Consider the following 18,824-nt stretch of genomic DNA (forward strand, 5'->3'; position numbering starts at 1 on the left):
AATTTTTGAAATAGTTTCCTAGTTTGTCGCCGTGACTAAAGTCTCTTGTCTGGGGGCGCCCTAAGGCCGTGCATGGAAATATTAACAATCGACTCGAGTTTTGTGCACGTAGCGTACGCGTTGCTCGTGAGTATCCGCTTAGTATTTATTAAACGATTTATTAAACAACGCGATGCGGCGACAACGGGTTTGACGTCAGTTGAATGCTAGTAGCACGCTACGCTAGTTGCATACGCATCTGCTGCTCGTTTATGTCAAATTTGTTCTGGACGTGAGAAAATATCCATGTTTATAACTAACTAACCATCACGCCGTTTCCCCGCAGGGGTAGGCAGAAAGGACGGACCGCCAAACAAATCGGTTTTGGCACATACAAAATGTCTCATTCACATTCATACATCGCCTCATAGATAGGGGAGGGCGGGGCTGGTACTAAAAAAATTTGTAACTTGTAAATATTAGTAACAAAAATCATCAGTTAGGTAAGTCCTTTCAGAGACGGAGTCATCAAAACCAATAAAATCATTTGTTAATACATACCCCGTATCTGGGGTAAATATTAACGGAGCTGGGGTAACTATTAACGCAAGGGGCAATTATTAACAGAAGCTATTCTATGAAATAATTAAATAATTAAATAAAAGTCATTCATATTAAAGATATATTTATTTGAAATGAAACAGTAATTTTTATGATAGGAACTATTATAGGAACTATGTTAGGAACTTTGATAGTATATTTTTATGATAGGCAATAGTTATTCGGAATACGATCCCTCATCATCCGAGAAACAATTGAGGCATATGTATTTTCTGGTGTCACCTCTAACACAAGTGCGCCCATCTTTTGCATAAAATTCATTGTATCCAGTCAAGTCCAGATGTGTCTTCGTTATAAGACTCAGCGCAAACTAAGCAGAAGCAGGCTTCTTCGTAACTGTCATCCTGCAGAATATGTTTCTTTACCTTTTTCACTTCTGCTCTCCGGGTTTCTTTGCCTTTACCTTTCCCCTTTTTTTGATTTTGTTTTTCGCTTCCGTCTGATTAATTTTTATTTTTTAGTTAACTTTAATTTGGCATCATCCTCTAAGGCCAATTTTTCTGGATTATCGATGAGGATTGTTGATTTTCTTGAACGTTTGCGTTTGGAGTCAAGACGTGGTGATGCTTTTGGAAGCGGTCGTATGCTTTCAATATTAAACTTTTCTGTAGGCTTTGTAATTGAGTAGGTTAAGTATAAACGTGTCAATACTTACCCCACTCAATTTGTTAATTTTAGCCCCAAGGTCACTTTTTTTACTTCATCATTTACAGAAAACAAACTAGTTAAAATAATTACAAACAAATAATATAGTGTTACTGTCAATAAAATAGAGCTCGATTCATGATAAAACTATAATTTGGTTCAGCGAATGAATAAATCTTAAATCAATTTATTGTAAAGAACAAAAAGTTCGCTTAGCTGTCAATCTGAGGTCACTGCGCACAACCACTACAAGCGAAGGCCGGTTGGCAACTGACAAGTCAGGACACGTTTGGCTGTGTATATACTGTTTCTAAACCGAATATCATATTTTTGACACTTCACGTTTGGCGGGAATCAGCTTGTTAATTCTTACCTCCGTTAAAACCAACCCCGCCCTCCCCTACTCTTCTATTATTTTGACTCTTGACATGGTCCGATTGAAATCTGATTCACTTGTTCGTGTCATGTCTTCCTCGGGCGTCCCCAACTTCTTCTACCATCCATATTTGCGTCATATGATCTCCTTAAACTCCTTTCTTCATTCATTCGCTCTACGTGCCTAAACCATCTAAGCGTTCCTTTCTTAATCTTACTCGTTACACTTACATCTCCACATTTCTCATACGATCATACATGGTTTTACCGCATATACGCCTCAGAAATTTCATTTCGACAGCATTCAGTCATTCGTCATTCCTATGCCAGTTTCACTCTATTGTAGACTGCTGGCTTCGCTTCCTTGGAATTTTTTGGTATAATCTATAATTTGTGTACGTTAGAAAGGATTTGGCGGAGAAAGAGTGGATTGAGGTTGGAAAAAAATCAATTAGACATCATTCTCATATACTTCCTTAGCGGCGACTAAATGCCTTATAATTAATATTTATTTCGTTGTATGGGTGAACGCAATCTTCATTTAGATCGCTTTTTATGCTTATAATAAAGACAAAGAAGAACAGTATTGTCTCCATTGCTCGAGCTACCTCACATTGAGTTATCTCCATGGCTGCATGCGAAAAATATATTTAGTTAATAATAATTCAAATAGCGTAGCGTACGGAAACCATCTTAAAAAGTAGCATATCAGTAGACGACTTGTGGTTGCATCACAGTCGCGCATCTTCTACGTATCTCCGTGTATGAATGGCCTAATTGATTTTTATGCCCGCAAGTGTCGCCGCAACTAAAGGCTCTCATTTGCGGGTGCTCTAAGTGTTAAAGTTATTTGGACTTTCTATATTTTTCTTCTGTAAAATGAAAGCTGTGTTTCAAGAATCATTAAACACCTTGCGAAGGCGAGACTAAACAATACACTTTTGTAAATCTGACAGTCCACTTATTTAAGATGAATAATAATTACATTCTTAAGCACTTTTACACGTCGGAACAAAACGGCAACCTACCTAATTTAAGGCATTAATTTATTGAGATACTGTAATAATACAAGATGGTAGCTATACGATATCGCAATCTGCTATTTATTAAGGGACTAATGAAGGACGTCTTGGGAAAACGAGGTATCCCTTTATGTCTCTTTAATGATCTCCGTTATTACAATATCTTGGTGTTGCCAGGATTAAGGAAACCAAAACATGAAGATGTTAAATGGAATGTCTTAATGAACACTCTGATAAAATAGCTGCTGTTAATTATTTTGCGTAACCTTCCCGTTACCGAGTTCGAAACATCCATCTGAACCCAAGGTGCCACGCCAGCGTTACCGAAATATTTAAGATATTTGTTGATATTGGTTTAACCGTCCCTCAAAGAGAAAATCTTTTAGTTTAACGGTTCATATTTATAAAAAAAGTTGATTTATAACGGATCTCTTGCTATATTCCTACTTATGCATTATCTTTTACTTACCCATTTATAATTAGGTAAATATAACATTATTAGATTTCTTACCATCTCGCTGTTTCCCCGCATGGGTAGGCAAAGAGGAAGGACCTACAAATAACTCGGTATTGGCACAGGCTCCTTGCCTCATTCACGATCATACCTATTCTCATACATTATACTCCTCTGTTGTTCGGACTCTTAAAAAGGCCCGTCATATTATATTCTCTTAACACTCATTTTTTCGTTCACTTGCTCTACATGTACAAAACATTTATGCGTTCCTTTCTTAAACTCAACATAATATATATATGTAGCATTTCTTTTATCTCGCAATTTGTTGTATCGATGTTTTCTTTTAGTTGTAAAAATAAATTTATTAGGAAGAACCATCATTTAAGGCTGGAGTTACGGGAGCATACGAAGATTTTAAACACGCATTTAAAAAAATCATTTTATTTTAGCTCCATACAAAATATCAGGGTGAATTGAAGTATTTTATTTCTTAGTCCTCCTCACTAGGGTGTCCTGTGCTGAGACGGACTAAATATATTAAAATCTATGTTATTTGTCTTCTATGTCATTTTGATGTTATTTCATTAACCTCTTTTAATGATTTTTATATTTATTTGTAATCATTAAGCTTTTCTTTTCGTTTTATGTCCGGGGGAAGAATATTGTGGAATTTTGTTGCAAAATAAATTTAGCTTCTTTGTGCGAATGCAGTCTTATTATTGGATACACGGTCTATAGAAGATTCCGTATTTTAAATATATTCAATAGTATATTTTTAGCATATTAGTCAAACATTTGGAAAGTCAAAACTATTTAAAATTTCAATTGAAGGCTTCCTTATGGGTACTTATAATATGGTTTTTATGATCTCTTTATGAATTGTATAAAGATTCAGTAGATCCCCATTCTATAAATAATAAGTTAGGTAATGTTGATTACCATCTTAGATACAGGAAGGTTAAGATATTATACGGAAGCTACCTTACTAATTTTAGCCGACCTACTAACGATCTACTAAAGCACCATCCCACGAACACGCGATGAGGTGAAACGAAGTGGTTTTAAATAAGCTGTAACACTTTTCTTCTAAATCTAATATTTATTTCATATCAATAAGTACCTACTTAAAGGCTGATATTATAAAAAACCGACGGATGTGACCGCTAGTTACCTACCGGATATACCATGTGCTAAGAACAGCAATCACTTTTACAGACCCATGACAAATCACGAGATATTATAATTGTAGGATTTAAGAAGATGAGAGTTATTTAAATATATATACATGCCTCAGGATCACCCTTCAAAAACAAACATTGTCAATTGTGGAGACGACAAGAAGCATAAATAAACCACTCAATAGGGAATTCTCGTGCATTTTGTAAATAATTTATTTCAATAAAGATAATTATTTTATTATGTGCCTCTTTTTTTTCTTTTTTTTTAAATGCATTTTCAATTTTTGTAGTTGTTTTAAAAATTGCGTGCTATTTCGGCCCTGAAAACGGTCATGCGCCATTTTGACCGCTACGTCACAAGTGCTACGTCACAAGTGCTACGTCACACCTTTGCCGCTGCCGCCGCCATCGGTTTGCAGGATCTACTCGGGCCGGTCAACAGTGACGTCATCGTTCGCCCTTGAACGCTTGATCAATCACCGGGCGTTTTTAGCTGCATTGAAATATTTCGTTCGCGCCTGTTTTTAAACTCATTATAACCTTAATAAATGATCTTTGAAAATTATAAAAACTATGTATTCTTGTGTCTGAAGTGTTTCTACATGTGAATAATTAATAATAAGTGATTTTTTGGTGTGAAGAGAATTCCCTATTGGTCCACTATTTAACCATAAATATTTATTTATTTATTTATTTATTTATTGTAAGAAACAAACAGCATTTTTTACAGGATAAGTTATACAAGAGGTTACATATGAGGTAAGCCAAAATAGTTTCTTATGCTAATGTTGGTTAATGTGATATAATACAAGATTGACTGAAAATGAAATTAACAAAAAAAATAAAAAATCATTTAAATATATTAGAAGGAAGAAGGAATAGGAAAGGGCAAGAGGCAGAGGAAGATGGGATGGGGACAGGAGACGCTCATGTTGTACCTTTTCTATAACTGTGCATTAATTTAATTAATATTTGTGGTCGTGCGCTTGACTTCGTTTCGGTATTTCACAAGAGTATTATTAAGAATATCGATATTATTAAATTGCGTGTTATATTGCGCGCATATACGGGGGATTGGAGAATTTTTTCTAAGGTTGGTTCTGCACGCGGGCAAATGAAAAAAATGGTTTTGTCTGGTTGGCCTTGTAGGTATGTGAATTCTTAAATAATTTACGAGTTCCGGAGAGTCCAGGCCGTTATTCAGAATTTTGTATAAAAATATTTGATCAGATATTAATCTACGTGTTTGAAGTGGAGTAAAGTTGTGAAATTTTAAGGATTCGGTGTTATTTGGAAAGAGTAATTTAAATTTATAATTTATGTGTTTAAAAAATTTGTTTTGCACACTTTCGATTCTGTCAATATGGCATTGGTAGAACGGTGCCCAAATTAGTGTGCAGTATTCTAAGTGGGGGCGGATATACGTGGTGTAAAGGGAATACATGGTTTTAATATTGCGAAAAGGTTTAGATATACGAATTATAAATCCCAACATTTTATTGGCTTTGTTGATTACTTCGTTAATGTGTTTGATAAAATTTAGTTTTACATCCAGTACTACCCCAAGGTCACGGATTGATTCTATTTCATTGATATGTGTATCATGAAAGTTATAATTAAAATAAATTTTATTTTTGTTGCGCGTAAAAGATAATTTGTTGCACTTAGAAATGTTTATGATTAATTTGTTTAATTTACAGTATGCAAAAAGACGATTTAGGTCTTCTTGAAGTTTTATGCAGTCATTGATAGATTTGATTACTAAGTATATTTTTTTGTCATCTGCATATGCAAGGTAGTTAGCATGTAAAAAACATTTATAAATATCAAATATATATACATTAAACAGTAATGGTCCCAGATGGGAACCCTGCGGTACGCCAGAGGGCACAGTTAAGAAACTAGACTTAGTTCCCTCAACTGATACGCACTGTAGTCTTTTCTGCAGATATGAAGTTAGCCACCTAAGTAAGTCGCCATGGATTCCTAATTGGTGTAATTTTTTAATGAGGATAGAGTGGTTAACTTTATCGAAAGCTTTCGAGTAATCTGTGTAGATAACATCTACTTGGTGTCCATTATCCATATTGCTTGTTAAGTATTCAGTAAAGTTGACTAAGTTTGTTATTACTGACCTTTTTTGTAAAAAACCATGTTGTTGATTTTGTATGCTGCGGACAATAGTTATATAAATTTGATCGTACACAATACGCTCAAAGAGTTTACTAAATACTGTAAGTATTGAGATTGGGCGATAGTTTGCAATGTTACTTTTTGAACCAGTTTTATGGATGGGGATTATAATGGCTTCTTTGAATTTTGTAGGAAATATTCCTTTTTTTAAAGACATGTTAAATAAGTTAGTTAAAGGAAATGCAAGATTATTGGCACATTTTGAGATAAAAAATGGCGAGATACCATCACTACCCGCACCTTTTGTAACATCCAATTCATTCAAGTATTTATTGACCAATGAGTTGCTTATTTGTATGTCCCCGATCGGGTTATCATTATTAACGCAGGTAGAATTATCTATATTACTGGGATCATCCGTGCCCTCATCGCTTACGTAAGTAGATTGGAAGTGTTTACAGAACAGTTGGCATACTTGATAAGCACCGGTGCCTGACTCGTCTTTTAGGTTCATGATTTGTGGTATGCCATTTGTCCTATTTTTGTTCTTAGCGTAGTTCCAGAGACTTTTATTGTTAGTTGGAATACTAGACTCAACTGAATTTATATATTGGGTGTAACAATGTTTCTGTAAGTGTTTTTGTTGTATTCGTTTGATAGAAAACTCTATGTAATCAACTGGATTATTATTTGATTTCCATTTTTTGTGTAGTCTTTGTTTCTCATTTATGATTTTGATTAGGGGAGGTGAGTACCAGTTGGGAAATTTTTTCTTTTTGATGAAACGTTTGGGGACAAACTGGTTAATGGTGTTATTGAAAATGTCATAAAAAGTATAAATTGCTTCGTCAACGTCAGCATTATCGTGAGTAAAAGACCAGTCTGTTTTAGACAGGTGTTGGTTTATTAAATCATAATCAGCTTTATCATACCGACAAATTTCTTTTGGTGGAGCATTGATAGTTGGAAGTGTGTCTAATTGTAGTATGATTTTGAGCGATGGATGGTGTAAATCCTCTTTGACAAGAGGGTTGTATGCTTGAGATACAAGGCATTCCTCATTACAGATAACTAAATCTAGTATACGTTTATTGGCATTTTTGATGGAATTGTATTGGTTCAGTTCAGAGTAATGGATTGTGTCAGTAAGTAAGGAAGTAATTGAATTTAAATTTTCAGGTGTTAAGTGTGAATTTTTATCTTGTGGTTTCCATGTTATGGTGGGCATATTAAAGTCTCCAATTACGAAAATAATATCATCTGGGTTTTGATCTTTGACGTTAGCAAGCAAACAAAGGAATGAACTGAGAGCATTTTCATATCCATGTCCCTGTGGTAAGTATAGACAAGAAACATGAATGGTACGTTTTGAAGTATAGTTAGACGGGGGAATAGTTACCCAAATGCATTCAGCATTACAGACCAAGTCTTCGCGAGGGTATGCGTTAAGATTGTTATGAGTTATGATCATGACTCCACCGCCTCGACGAGAATCTGATTGGGTATTAATGCTATTAATTGTAATGTTATTTGTCCTATCCCGTCTAAAAATACTGTAAAATTCAGTTGGTGCCAGTTCCGGATCTAAAATAGAATCAATAAGCCAAGACTCAGATATACCGAAAATGAAGCAATCGTCATTCAAAAGAATATTATTGTGAAAAATATCAGTTTTAGTACGTAGTCCTCTACAGTTTTGGTATATAATATTTAACATTTTAATTTAGTTGAGTAATAGTTGGGTACAATTTGGTTATACTATATGAGTATAACTGAAGAGTAGTGTATTATGAATGACATGTACGATATTAAATTGATAGAATAATGTACAAAAGTGAGCATCAAGTACAGGAGGAGGGGGGATAGCGAGATAAAGATGGGTAAGGAGAGTGTAGGAGTGTATCTTCTATATTGGGTAGTATATACATTCCTTATTGTAAATATACAAAAATTAATATTGAAAACAGAACAGACTATTTTAGCAAAATTTATAAGATAACTAGGTATAAACGAAATAGGAAATAAAAATAAGAATAAAAATAAAAATAAACATAAAAAAAGAGATAAAAATAAAAATAAAAATAATAACATTATTCAATGGTAAGTTAAAATTAAAAGAAAAATGCAGATCGTGCGAATGATCTTAAAATATGGTTATAAATAGAGGAAATAATATGAACAGCTTGCTTATAGCTTGTAAGTATACGAATAAAATAAAGTAGAGACCGTATCGACGGTATCAGGATTATTGTTAGTAGGCATTCTTGAAATATAGACAATGTCTATTAGTAGCATTATAGATAGATATGTACATGAAAGATATACAACGTTATAGTATTATTAACATGATATACAACGGTAAGTTAAAATTAAAAGAAAAATGCAGATCGTGTGAATGATCTTAAAATATGTTTATAAATACAGGAAATAATATGAACAGCTTGATTATAGCTTGTAAATATACGAATAAAATAAAGTAGAGACCGTATCAATAGTATCAGGATTATTGTTAGTAGGCATTCTTGAAATATAGACAATATCTATTAGTAGCATTGTAGATAGATATGTACATGAGAGATATATAATGTTATAGTATTATTAACATGATATACATGGAAAACATAAGATAAACATGAATAATAAACAGTAATAATAGTATCACTGCATTTTGAGCATAGGTACATGAGATATAGGTATACAATGAGATAAAGGCACACAATATCGTCGAAATTGTAAATAAAGGTCGTGAAGTACACACGCTGCCAGTAGCCTAATTGTAAGTAGGTATCAACAACTGTAAGATGCGCGGTATTGCGATAATTTGCCTGCACGAGTACTATAATACGGGCGTTTCTAAATGTGTATAATATTTTAGCAGGCTGAATTGAATAATAATAATTACTTAATTGTATGGCGAGCGGGTACTACATAGGTATTCATAAGATGTTTGTTATTATGGTTTGTGGGCAGATTAATAATAAAGTTATAATATGTAGGATAAGTTATAATGCGATAATGTAAGTTAAGTATATTATATATGTACCTACGTACTTGTTGATAATTCAAACTATTCACCATTCGAGCAAAATATGTTTTTAATAACGTAGTTTTAGAGATTATTATTTATATTATCAAAAACAAATCACTTTTTATTATTATTTTTAGTAACCTACTTTTAAAAATACCGATAATGATGCCACAAGGTATTTATGCCAAGTTTGAAGAGATTATTATTTATGTTTAATGGTTCTGGAACGCAGACCGATCGGTCTCGAGTCATCATTAACAGAACCAGCAATGGAATCGGAATCGGGCACGGCGCTGGTGGACTTGTTAACTGGAGGAGCTGCTGGGTTAAGAGCCTTGGCCCTCGTCAAGAGGGCGGTCACGATATCCAGCTGCTTTTGGGAGTTGATGGCGCGCTTGCTGCCATCCGGAAGGAGAACGACGATGGTTCCATCACTGGTCCAGCATTTGAATGGTGTAAAGACTGAACGGACCTTGGAGAATAACTATATGCCAATATGTAGACAAATTTTATGCGTGCAACAATACTACGTCACAACGCCATCAACGAGGATAGAGGAAATTAAAAATGGCGAGACCATAGACAGTATAATTCTTATTCGAAGCCTACATAAGTAAATAGGCTAAAATATTTTTAAAATAAAAATGTTCCAAATGTCAAAATATTACTTAACGATAGGAAAATGAAAAACTTAGTAACATTTTAAGCATTTTTAATTTCAACAAGACAATAAATTGTAGATAAAGGTTAAATCATTAATTAATAAGATAGAACGATAGAATTCTACCTAGCATGATATAATCACTATCCAGTACGGACTCACAATACCCGCATTCCTGGCAGGAATACGGATCCTGTCTGAAAAAGAATATCGAATCATTTCTGCGTTAAAATTAAATTAAGGCTATTATAAATTAATAAGAAAACAGGAACAAAACAAAGAGAGATTTTCACCTGTTTTTTGGTTACAAATACGTGTTCTATTTTGGGTTCAAGATGTCAAGATTAAGCGAAGGACCACTCGGTATTTTGCTTCTGGTTGAGAAACGAGAGCTACAAACATCTCGCTAATATACTAAAATCCGCCAAAACTACACAACGGTGTAGTTCGAGATCAAAATATCAAACAACCATGGATGTACCACTCAGCTAATACTCAGTTGTTAACAGTTTTTTTCCAAAGGCATTCAGAGTTTTTCATTGGTGGATATAGTTAGGCAACACTATAACGTCATAAGCTATGGAGATTACTTACTAAGCTCTAACATTTTCTCATGATAAATGTTAAATAATTTTTATACGAACAACCTACTTAATTTACAGTGATAATATTATACGGTAACATAATATTATATGATATATATACATATACGCATCGGCCGCCAAGGCCTAAACAAACTTCGCCCCGTGAACCTGGGCACTCCTGCTAAGTCACCAAACATAGCAAATCCCTTTGGGGTAACCTATACCAAGGGTGTTGGTTATCCTTTAAATGGTTCCCGGGACGGCGGTACCCATATCCACTTCCTAAATTGAAATGTTGATGTTGGCTTCATGAGAACGGGCCGCTCCTTTTGACTCTCTTTTGCTTATCGGGAACAAGCTACTGGCATCTGTTTTTCATCCTTCATATGTTACAAGCTTTTTTAAGACCCGCATTAATAAATTCTTTTCTACAGCCCCCACCTTAACCCGCCTCACAACGATACGCAACTGGATGGCGACGTAGTTCCCCTGCTCTTACACTATACTTGTGATGCTTCATTCTAAAAAAAAAAGTAGTGGAGCTATTTCCTCATGTTCACGTTAGAATTTAAAAAAAATTTCTTCAATCGACTACCAGAAGAAACTAGAAGCATTAATAACAAAATCCAAACATCGAACACTGAAATAATATTTTATAGACAAGCTTATCAGAAAAACCGTTTCCACATAAAGCGCTATTTAAAATAACGTATAACTATTATGTACATAATATCATATTTTATAACTAATTACTTGTTCACATTTATATCACGTTTATATCAGATAAACCATTTTTTTTAAGTGAAACTTCTTTACGCGCGTCATGCAATTTCGAGGACCGGAGAAAAACCGACTCATGACCGTCACGAAAAACCGTGATCATTTCACTATAGGAGCCTAGCTAATATTATATACCTAGTTTAGGTCACGCTCCAAACTCAGCTTCGTGGTCTAGAGGCAGAGCGCCCGACTGTCGTCGTGAAGAACCGAGGTTCGATCCCCGCTTTAACTAATTTTTTTTTTCTTTTTGTGATTTTTTTAATACGAGGAAAAGTGATAAAATGCTCTCGTGCTGCGACTTTTAGATATTTTGACTATATGATATTTTGGTCGAAATACAGCTTACAAATCGAGCCGGTAGAGTCGCTCGATATTGTGATTAATTATTTTTATTTTGAATAATTAAAATTACTAATCAAGGCCGATAACGCGACTAATTACCCTCGCAGACGTGCGTGACAAGTTTTTTTAGTAAAAAACACAGCCGTAAGTGAGTTTTTCAAAATTTAGAAATGTTTTTCAAATTCAGACTCCATACGGGTATGAGACTGTTAAAACACGATAGATCTTTTCCAAAACGGAAAAATATACGGAAATATTTTGAAAAACGACAGATATGACTTCACACTGCCGATATATCTTCGATTCGACCCTATATAAAGCGTTTACGAGACGTTATGTGATATTATTCATTTGCCGTGTTTGAAAACGAAAATTTACGCGGGACAAGTCAATTGAGGAGTACACGTTGTATACGCGGTTCTCGTCGCGCGAGATACCTCTCCTCGCGGTCTAGAGGCAGAGCGTTCGACACTCGTTATGCAGGACCCGGGTTCGAATCCCATATTTTTAAAACTTTTGATTTTTTTTATCACATGCTACATATAAATATGTCAATAGACAGAAAAAAAGAGAGAATGAAAGGAAAAGAGAGAGAGAAGAATACTAAAAGTTTCACTTCCGTCGTGCGTAGGCTTGCCACACACTGTATTTTTTTTTACTTTCTCACTGCAATGTACTTACTACAGCACATAAAACTGTACTACTGGTTAATGTACTGGAAATTCCTCTTCCAAACACAAGCTAACGTTTCCAGTATTTAAACTCATAATATGTAGAATTTCAATGAAAATAGTATTTTATATGTAATTACTTAATTTTTTTAATAAAATATAAAAAAATTGGTACATTATCAGACGGATTGTGAAAATCCACTATATTTTCCGAAGTTGTTTCACTTTTTATAATTAAAAGTAGTGAACAAAAGGTAACATGCACTCGTAAGTTGTAAAAATTGTTTTTTCCAAAATATTTTTACATTTTCTAGTTCACAGCGCGGCTAAGTAGCTACCTCTGTAGTAATGGGATTTTTATTCGAAATCACTTTTGGCAACTTCCGTGACGTCACGTAATGGGTCGTTAATCATATGAAAAAGAGACATTTCACAAATTCGGAAACAAAAGAGCGGAGATAATATCCCGGGGATGAAACAAACATTTTTTTTGGATGCAATGATGATGGTTCACATAAGCTTTGTGGGGCGGTTTTATAAAATGAGTTAAATACATTAAAATACTCTAATACATTAAGGCCCCTAGCATCTCTGCACACATGAGACTTCTCAGGCTGAGATGGGCTGGGCGTGTACAGAGAATGCCGGATACACGCGTCCCAAATATAATTCTGACTGGTCACCCAGGTCGAAAGAGAAAAGTGGGAAGACCCAGACTGAGGTGGGAAGATGAGGTAAGAGGGGATGCAGCACAGCTTCTCCAGGTGACAAACTGGAAGTCAGCCGCTGAAGACAGGAGGAGTTGGAGGCGACTGTTGCAGGAGGCCAAAGCTCGATATGGGCTGTAGTGCCATCGAAGACAAGACATTAAAATACTATGACAAATCTTTAATTTCTCCGTTAACTGTCTTGAGAAGATCTTCTATTGTTTAAACTTGTCCTATATTCTGATAAAGAAAATCTAATTATTGGGTCTATGAAAATAATAAGTAAAAAAAGTTTTGCCGAATCAACGAACCTGATTCATTTCCAATTTTTGTACAGCATTCGTTCCAATATGTAATTCACGATGTAATGTGACAATTTTGGAACAAGTGTTGTATAAAACAATGCAATGGTATACAGAGAAAACTTACTGATATAAATATTGTTAAATTATTAAAAAATAGGTAAAATTATTCGTATTCGTGTTGAAAACTGGACTGCAGGTCTTTAATCAATGAATTGACTGATATCCTTACAAATTATCAGTAAAACGCGAATGCGTTATTAGGAATGCGGAACACGTGTTTATAAAAATATTAATATTTTCGCATTTCGTAATTGTTATTTATCAGGAGAAAAGAGCGCCTGCATGAACACGTATTCCGATATATTTATTTATTTATTAAACGCCATAAAAGGCTTTTACAGTAATGTGAAACATTGGATTATAAGTATACAGTTCAGGGCTGTCAGAGACTTGACAATTAGAAATAGCATTTTTCATTAAAATAATACATCCACAAGCAGTTTTTATTGATTTTTATTTTTATTTTTTATTTTTTTTATATATATTCCGATATATCACGTTTTTAACAGGATTTCAATAAATTATGACTAATTGCTCATTTTTTTCGATGTAAGAGTTATAATATAGAGATCTTTGTAAGCACCAGAAGTATTACGAGCTTATTGACTTTAACTGATGAAAGTATTCAATAACTATACTAAACACTCTATAAAATTTAGCTTTTGCCATCTGCTAGAAACTACTGTCAATATTGCTATCGACTAAAAATAGACCAAAACCAGGAATGTGAACTTGTATTAAGAAACTTGTCCCTGATGTAAATGACAGATAATTTTGATAGATTACCAATATACGTGTATCCATATTTTCTCCTCACTTGCGCCATGAATGATGAGGTTTCACCCTCGCCCTCATCCCCTACCACCTGCCAGGCACCAGGCACCGAGCACCAGCCACAAGGCCAACAGAAGAGTGGATAGATTTGTATTTAATCCTTTCAGCGCGGGAAGTATTTCTATAATTTACAGAGAAAACTGGTCTGTTTGGACTAAACATGTTTATGTACCTATTTGACTTTGACGTCTCACCGTCGTCAATGGAAATATTGATAATAATGGGTTAGTCCTTCATTAGTAAGTATCTAAAAGTATATGTAAGTACGGTTTACGCTTCTCTTATACTTCAATTTATTGTTTATATTATGGAAATTATATTACATATATTATGAATCTCAACTGCCCGTTGCGAGCCAGTTTCATGGCGAATGTTGTAAAGCAATACAAACAACGATGACAAATGGGTAGAGGAAGTTTAGTCAAATAAGGCTATTAAAAATATTCCTCACTATTATTAATATTTCACTAATAAGTCACTATAATACAAAGTCGAAGATATACATAACTATACTTGGACCCTCAACGTTAATAGCAAAGATTAATAACTCTACTCAATCTGGTGAATTATTAGCGTCAATTCTTTTATATAATTTCAAGCAAATATTATAAACGGACACCTGGGAATGAGCTGTAACAATAAGTTTAACTTTGATATGATGCCTCAGAATTCGCTTGCCCAGAATTTTCAGCCATTCAAGAAACTCGGAGGAAAAATCGAAGGAAACCATATTCGTGTTCTGTGTGTAGTTTTAATTACAGTTTGGAACTCGTACAATGTAACGATACAATTTCTGCAGTGGATTCATCTGCTGACGCATTTTTAAGGAAAACATCATCGGGTTCGAAGTGCAGTTATACAATACTAGGCGCTGATTGTGTTCTGCGAAAATCGGAGGAAACCATTTTAACATGCTGGGTGTTTATTCGATAAATTATTGTCACGTGTGATATAAAAATAAAATAAAATGAGGCTTTAATATAATATATTGAGGATGTCGAAATCCTATTATCCTCCCCCCCCCCTTCCGCAATTAAAATGAGTGCGGCGATACTACGTGCTTCCAAATTGCCCCCGAAAACAAAAAAGGTTCCCCACCACTGATTTAGGGCTACAAAATGAGTATGCTAATAAACACGTGAAGAAAAAAACTATGATATCTGATTATAACAATAAACATTATTATACATCTAATCAAAATAGACAGCTACTTCTCGATTACACATTTGAGTGGATAAAGTGTTGTTGTCCTTCAAACATCTCCTACAGATACAGGTATGTAGTTATTTTTAGTTCCGTCTAGACTGCGGTGTCTTATAAAAAAATTATAAATGCTCAAGTGTTCGTAAATTATTTGCTTTCACGTTCAATATTTAGGGTTTGAATTTTGTTTGAAGTCTTGAGATAAACAGACATCTAAAGCACTGTTGTTTATAAATACTCTGCTCTCGTCTGGAATCCAGACAAAATATTTGGCGAACACTCCAATCTAAAAGTTTAGGCCGGAATTCAATAATCAATGATAAGTGTGAAACACTATAAAGAAATACTAGACTTTGTTCTTTATTGGGTGATTGTAATTAGATCAATAAAATGAGGCAAAGCGTACTTGTTATTGATATTTGTTTCAAGTTTACGGCAAAGCGTTTCGATTTAAAAATTAACTAAAACAACACTAGAAAACATAAAAAAAATTATACAGATAAAACAGTATGGAAATTTTTTTTTAATTAATAAACTGTGCCCAAAATTTGTCGATGAAATTAAGGGTTTATTTAAGTACTGAATTTGAAAATAAAATCTAGTATTGTGTACTCGTTTATTTCATTTGCATAAATATATGAACAAAATTAATAAACCTGAAGCCAAACCTTTGAAATTGAAATTCCAAGGACTGATTGAGCATAATGATGTAGGAGAATATTTGTATCTTACAATTTCCTTTCATTAGAATATAGTACAAGTTTCAAGAAGGTCTTTGATTTTCATGCAATAATACATACAAGGGTGACTGGATTTGTCCTATTTACAAACATTTGGATGTCGTCCTTGTTTAATTCATAAATGATTTCCATTTCAGTAGAGTAGGTAATCAACTATGCCTGAATCATGAAACCTTAGCTCGAATACTGAATCGTTTGCACGAATGTTTAGGTGTCAACGAAGGGAGTATCAGCACTTAAGGTTCTAATAAACATCCCTTCTGTGTTCAATGGCGAAGGTTAATCCATGAGTTTAGATAATTATTGAAAGAGTTAGTGTACAATCAGAAGTGGACTTATTAATCAGAAAACCGGTGCTGAAGTGTGTTTAGAAAAGCTTTAAAATTCCGACCCAAAAGGTTCGCGTTTATTCAAAATATTTTTATTTTTTTTTGTAGCAAATATAACTTTTTTGATTTTTTTAAACCATTAAAATAATCACCAAAAATCATCACAAACATTTCAGTCATATCGATCTCGTGGCGACTGACAAAAGGATTTAGACTTAGAATGTTTTGACTTCAAAACATAAGAAGAATAATTGCAACGGCTTTAATTGCATTAAACCTGCACAGTGGGCACATTTGCTATCCTGATGTTATATAACATTTCATGTCCTCAATAACCTCCTCAGAGCTAGGCAGCACACATTTTGAAGTGAAACTTCTTTACCCGCGTCATGCAATTTCGAGTACCGGAGTAAAACCAACTCATGACCGAAACGAAAATGCGGGACCGATTAAAGTTCATTTGATCTAGTCAAAGTTTTGAAGTAAAATATAAATGCTTCTTAGCTCATCTCGACAACTGGCGTTGGTGGTGTAATGGTCAGCGTAGTTGCTTTCCAAGCAGTTGATCCGAGTTCGATTCTCGGCCATCGCACATTATTTTTTTGTTTTTAACGCCTTTTTGAAGTGAAACTTCTTTACCCGCGTCATGCAATTTCGATTACCGGAGTAAAACCAACTCATGACCGAAACGAAAATGCGGGACCGATTAAAGTTCATTTGATCTAGTCAAAGTTTTGAAGTAAAATATAAATGCTTCTTAGCTCATCTCGACAACTGGCGTTGGTGGTGTAATGGTCAGCGTAGTTGCTTTCCAAGCAGTTGATCCGAGTTCGATTCTCGGCCATCGCACATTATTTTTTTGTTTTTAACGCCTTTTTTTTTTTCAATGGTTGACCATAATATCAATCCACTAAGTAATATTTTAGGCCTGTAGCATACTTGAAAAGTTAAAGAATGATATAAAATTTTTTATGATGTTAACGATAAAAAAATAAAAAAAAACATAAAATTACCATAAAAAATGGGCCAACGGCACGCGGTGTTCCCAAGCGGTCACCCATCCAAGTACTGACCGCGCCCAATGTTGCTTAACTTCGGTGATCGGACGAGAACCGGTGTGTTCAACATGGTATGGTCGTTGGCAAACGCTAAACAATATTAATTTCTATTCTACCTGCCAATAAATATATGAAAATTAGTATAAAAAAGCCCTAATAATACTGAAAACATTAGCAAGGTGTGTGCGACGTTGATAAAAATAATCATTACATACGCGCTTGAAAAAGATCGTAATTACATCCATAACTTTGCAGGAATTTTTTTTTTCAATGGTTGACCATAATATCAATCCACTAAGTAATATTTTAGGCCTGTAGCATACTTGAAAAGTTAAAGAATTTTATGATATTATTAATGATAGTAACGATAAAAAAATAAAAAAAAACATGAAATTACCATAAAAAATGGGCCAACGGCACGCGGTGTTCCCAAGCGGTCACCCATCCAAGTACTGACCGCGCCCAATGTTGCTTAACTTCGGTGATCGGACGAGAACCGGTGTGTTCAACATGGTATGGTCGTTGGCAAACGCTAAACAATATTAATTTCTATTCTACCTGCCAATAAATATATGAAAATTAGTATAAAAAAGCCCTAATAATACTGAAAACATTAGCAAGGTGTGTGCGACGTTGATAAAAATAATCATTACATACGCGCTTGAAAAAGATCGTAATTACATCCATAACTTTGCAGGAATTTTTTTTTTCAATGGTTGACCATAATATCAATCCACTAAGTAATATTTTAGGCCTGTAGCATACTTGAAAAGTTAAAGAATTTTTATGATATTATTAATGATAGTAACGATAAAAAAATAAAAAAAAACATGAAATTACCATAAAAAATGGGCCAACGGCACGCGGTGTTCCCAAGCGGTCACCCATCCAAGTACTGACCGCGCCCAATGTTGCTTAACTTCGGTGATCGGACGAGAACCGGTGTGTTCAACATGGTATGGTCGTTGGCAAACGCTAAACAATATTAATTTCTACTCTACCTGCCAATAAATATATGAAAATTAGTATAAAAAAGCCCTAATAATACTGAAAACATTAGCAAGGTGTATGCGACGTTGATAAAAATAATCATTACATACGCGCTTGAAAAA

The 18,824-nt window shown here is 34.3% G+C and overlaps 3 non-coding genes across 3 annotated transcripts; all 3 read right to left on the reverse strand.

Annotated features, from left to right (window-relative positions):
• Positions 1–17,678: 17,678 nt before the first annotated feature.
• Positions 17,679–17,797, reverse strand: LOC149417249 (5S ribosomal RNA). Its single transcript, XR_016303365.1, has one exon. It is a non-coding gene; the product is annotated as a 5S ribosomal RNA (ribosomal RNA).
• A 323-nt stretch (positions 17,798–18,120) lies between these two features.
• On the reverse strand, positions 18,121–18,239 carry LOC149417250 (5S ribosomal RNA). Its single transcript, XR_016303376.1, has one exon. It is a non-coding gene; the product is annotated as a 5S ribosomal RNA (ribosomal RNA).
• A 324-nt stretch (positions 18,240–18,563) lies between these two features.
• LOC149417251 (5S ribosomal RNA) lies at positions 18,564–18,682 on the reverse strand. The gene has a single exon (XR_016303333.1). It is a non-coding gene; the product is annotated as a 5S ribosomal RNA (ribosomal RNA).
• Positions 18,683–18,824: the final 142 nt, after the last annotated feature.

Source organism: Hesperophylax consimilis, chromosome 15, assembly GCF_061612785.1.
Source record: "Hesperophylax consimilis isolate HC1 chromosome 15, BYU_Hcon_1.0, whole genome shotgun sequence".
Lineage (NCBI taxonomy): Eukaryota > Metazoa > Arthropoda > Insecta > Trichoptera > Limnephilidae > Hesperophylax > Hesperophylax consimilis.